Source organism: Cyanistes caeruleus, chromosome 1, assembly GCF_971803275.1.
Source record: "Cyanistes caeruleus chromosome 1, bCyaCae1.hap1.1, whole genome shotgun sequence".
Lineage (NCBI taxonomy): Eukaryota > Metazoa > Chordata > Aves > Passeriformes > Paridae > Cyanistes > Cyanistes caeruleus.
In genome coordinates, this window is record NC_141701.1 from 151,273,423 (window position 1) to 151,278,625 (window position 5,203).

Genomic DNA, 5,203 nt, shown 5'->3' on the forward strand with positions numbered 1-5,203 from the left:
TAATAATAAGTTATAACTAATAATATAAGTTGCATAATTAACACGAGCTTCAGGAGAACAGCCATTTATAGGAGAGTTAAGATTCCCAAGGTTTTTAGGGCATTTCATTCCCTGGCTCCTCTCAAAGCCCACATTATACACACAACACTCAAAGCCAAATTCCAGAACTTTCCCTGCATTGTGCTGATCTTTCTGGGCAATTTATGAGACGAGGAAGCAAAAAATGATGATGATGTTTATAATAATTAATATAAATATTGTCAATATTGTCATTATTATTAAATTACTGTATTATATTATATTAATTATATATTATATATGTAATATACTACATATATTACATATATATTTATATTATATATATTGCGTATAATTATACATTATACATAATATATTATATATTACATATATAATATATAATATAATGTAATGTAATGTAATATTATATATTATATATTATATATTATATATTATATATTATATATTATATTTGATAATTATTTTATCTTTTATCTTTTATCTTTTATCTTTTATCTTTTATCTTTTATTATTACTCCTGGGTGTTGCTGGGAAAAACAGATCTCCCTGGTGGAAGCAACCACAACCAACTTTCCCTTCCATAGCCTGGGGAGATCCGAACTCGGCCCAGCCCATGGACAACTCCCCCAGGACAATTTTGCTGCTTGGGACAGCACCTTGCTTTGTATATTCCCTGAGCCAGCCCAGAATTTAATCCGTGTTTCCTTAGAAATGAGTCACACCAGGCTGTTGATCCGAGCATTCATTAATCAGGTGTCTCATTATTCATATAAATTACATAAATTATATATATTATATAAATCGGACTTCGTGGTTAGGTTCTTTTTGCCCTTGAACTGAAGGCTGACGAGAGGGAGGCAGTTTTCTCTCGTTCGGTCTTGGTTGTTTATTCTTTTCTTATCAGCATTACAAGGTACAAGGAGCTACATGCACTAAGAAAGAAAGGGGTAAAATGGCTAAAAAAGATCTTTTTCAAGGTCTTTTATAAGTCCATTTACCCAATTAACAGATGCCAACTAAATTATTTTTATTAGTGCCCCAATGACCCAACACCTGTGTGCTGCACTGCAGCATTTTTTACCCAATCACTCACTACCACCCAAAAGCCCCCAGGAGAAGAACATGAAGAAGAAAGAAGAAGGGACAAGAGACAACATCCTAAATCCTCCAACTTGTCTCCTGTTCTCTAAACTACTTTAAACTCTATTTACCTAGTGACCTAATAAACTTTCTAATTTACACCCTTACATTTTCAGTTTTTTCTATCTAACATTTGTTCTCATATATCACCATGAAAACATGCTCATGAATTTCATGTTATATGAAATTCAGTGTTTTTCTGGATCTTAAAACTGAGTATCAGAAACAAGGGCACACACTCTGTATCTCCAGACTCCAACAATCAGGGGTATTTCATGGAAGGCTAAAGAAATCTAAGACTGCTGTTGACTGAAATGAAAACCTCGGTGGTTTTTAGCTTGTCCTCGAAAATGGTTTTCTTGTCCAAGTACATTGAATATGTTTGTAAAATAATTAATCTGTGGGACCACATCTGTGCTAACGAACTGAACAACGCTCTCAGTGCTGGAGTTCCTTAAGTGGTTGGAACAGTCCACAAGGTGAACTCAAGTCTTTAAGTACCCTCCCAATTTAGAGATGATTTCAGTGTTTGAACATTCCTGGCGCCAGAGGTGTCCAAAGAGGTTGTGGAAGCCCCAGGCCGGGTTGGACGGGGCTTGGAGCAACCTGGGATGGTGGGAGGTGTCCCTGCCCATGGCAGGGGTGGGACTGGGTGGGCTTGAAGGTCCCTTCCGACCCAAAACCTTCTGGGATTCTTTACACACACAGACGACAAGGACAGAGAGGATGATGGACTTCCGTATCTATGTCCCACATAATTTTAGGTGATTGATCCAAGCCTTTCCTGAAATCAATCAGCTGTAAAAAGCAAAGCAGAGAAGGATCAGAGATAGGGAAACCTGGAATACAACTGGTCTGACCCTGGGTGTACATCTTGGACTTATTTGTGTGCAGTTCCCACATTTTTGATTTCTTTACTTGGCCTTTCATCCCCTGATATTCCTTTCCTTCTGCTCTCAAGACGATGGTGGCCTCAGGCTGTGCCCAACTCATTCCTTATTTCTCTTGAGAGCCAATCCTGGATGAAATTCCCTGGCTGGCACTGGCTCTGTCAATTCCTCTCAGAGGATGTGGGGCACTCTGTGACCTCATCATGAGCAGGAAGAGTTTCAGGGCTGGACTTTGCCCTGGGCATGATGGGGAAGGGCCAAAGCTTTCCTGGATTTTCCCCTTTTATCCCATATCTCGGGACATTCTGATATCCAGGCAGGGATGTTCAAGCCTCGATGCTGCAAAGTCTTCTTCCCAAAATCGTCTCCCTTTTTCTACAGTGTGAGAAGGAGAAAATTCCCATTTTACAGAGTGGTGTTTAAGATTTTGGCTTATTAGGGTCTGTAGGAAATGAGCACAGATCTGTGAAGGGTCAAAAATAATTTAAGTTTCAAATCTTCCCCTGTGTCCTTCTCTACCAAATGGCAGCAGGTTGCTGCTTTTCCCCAATTAAACATCCGCAGATATTTCTTTCTCTTTCATATCTCATTTTTATTTTCTTTTGGTATAAATTGAGTGGGTCTGGATTAAAAACTCAGAAGAAACCAATTCCTTTATTTCATGTATTTTGGGAAAGTCCAGCGGCAGAATTGAACACTGCTTTTTTGTCTCCCTGATTATTTGTGCCAGAGGAAAATCAGCAGGAGATGCCGTTAATCGGCTCAGACAGCTCCAGAAAAATCACACTCCCCAAATCCCTGGAGGAAACATCTCCAGGGGTCAGGAGTTCCCAAGAATTTTTAAAACCTCCCCAGTCCTAAGCTTCCCAAGAGTCAAAGCCAACAGAATGTCTGGCTGTAATGACAGATGTATTAATTAAGCACGTTACCCACCAGGAATACGTCTGTTGTCGCCTGCAGGAAAGGCGGGTGATCCCATGGCTCATGGATTTCATGGAAAGTCAAATGACATCAGCCTGAAGAAGAAGTTGCCCGTGAAGAAGAGCAAGCCAAACTCTGTTCTTGCCCAGCAGAAGGGTGGTTTGAGACCGTGCAATGCCAGATATTTGCGATTCCAGAGTTTTTTCCAGGTCTTTCTGTCCATCCTGTTTCTCTGGCTCTGCTCCGCAGTGCGAGGAGTGAAGCAGCACCTGCGGTGTGGCTGTGAATTATCCTGGGGGAAAATCCACAGGGACCTGCCCTGCTGGTGCAACGAGATGATCCTTAAGGTCCTTCCCACCCAAACCATACCCTGATTCTATGAATTTTTCCTTTTTAACATTCTCAAGAGTTCACAAGGATGTTCCACAAAACCTGGTGCTCACTAAAACTTGAGGATCCCTTCTCTAAATCCTATATTTTCTTTATTTTATTTTATTTTATTTTATTTTATTTTATTTTATTTTATTTTATTTTATTTTATTTTATTTTATTTTATTTTATTTTATTTTATTTTATTTTATTTTATTTTGTTTTGTTTTGTTTGTTTTAGTTTAATTTAATTTAATTTAATTTAATTTAATTTTAGTTTGGTTTTATTTTATTTTATTTTATTTTTGTTTGTTTTATTTTATTTTATTTTATTTTATTTTATTTTATTTTATTTTATTATTTTATTTTATTTCATTTCATTTCATTTCATTTCATTTCATATCATTTCATTTCATGTCATTTCATTTTATGTCATGTCATTTCATGTCATGTCATTCCATTTTTATTATATTTCATTTCATTTTTATTTTATTTAATTTCATTTTCATTTTATTTCATTTTATTTCATTTTTTTTTTCTATTTTGCCTTATGTCCATGTGAGCTAAAGCAGCAAAGGAGACTTCAAACTTCCAAGAAGTTCCCAGCTTTTCAAAAAGAGAAAAAAGCTCTTTCCAAGCTGATGAATTCCCATATTCTGCACAACGTGGCACCCCAAATCTTTGTGAGAATTCACATTTTGCTGAACAACTTCTCGAGACACCAGGCCAAAGATAATTACCTTCTGCATCTTTGTTAATTGGGGAGGTTCATTTGTTGGGCTGAGGACATCAGGTGAACCAAAGAGCTGCTGGAATTCTTCCCTGGAATTCTTCTCCAGCTTGGCACAGCACCAACAGCGCCATTCCTGCTGGCGCTCTGGGAACCGGACAGGTGACCTCTGGAATTAAACCCGGGAATTGCATCCAGCTGAGCTGGGGCTCCCCAGGCAGGATTGGAAGGAGCACAAGCTCTCTGAGCATCAGAAGACACAATTTCCAATGAGATTCCAGAAGGGAAAATGTTGAAAGGCAACCAGGTTTTCTTTTGCCACGCTTGAGGGATGGAAGCGGAGGAGCACAATCACTTTCTCTGTGTGGAGGAGATGAAGAACAGCTCCGCTGTCATGAAAGAACCAGCAATTAATGGGCTCAGAGGGTTTTATGTCAGCATTAAAGTTTTAAGGGCTTCGTATTTGTGGGGCTTGTTATTCCTGGATATTCCTCCCAAAGCTGTTGAGAGACATGAAGCAAATTTCTGGAAAGTTTCCCTGGAGTTTCTTCACGCAGAGCAAAGCTCGTTGTGTGTCCGCTTGGCTTGGGGATCCCGAAGATCCTGGGCTGTAGGAACATGAGAGGTGACTGCATTCCATCAGCTCCTGGTGTTTGTTTAAGGTTTGGGACCAACACACCCATCCCAGCTCGTTTTTATTCCTCCCTCCCTCCGCGCCACACCCACCTCGCGTTACACCGCCTGCGCTGGCCAATATTCCTCTTCAAATGAAGCATTTTCAGGATCTCCAGAATGTTTTCATTTTCCCCCTTCTCCAGTGACACTCATCAGACTGTCTGAGCCTCTGAGGGCCAGAGAGTTACGCAAGAAAACCCCAAAATGTGTCAGCCTAAGCCCACCCAAAAAGTGAGGGCTGATATTTTTCTCTCTCCCAGGCTGGAGGCGAAGCGAAAGCCACGGCACCAGAGTGAATTCCAGCTTTGTTTGGTGGGACAGACCTATGAAAAACCAGGAGAGCCGAGCCTGGAGCTCCAAAATAAAGGCTGTAAACACGGCTACGGGAACAAGAACCGCATTTTGCAGATGCAGTGAGTCACTCAGGCCTGAAAAGGCG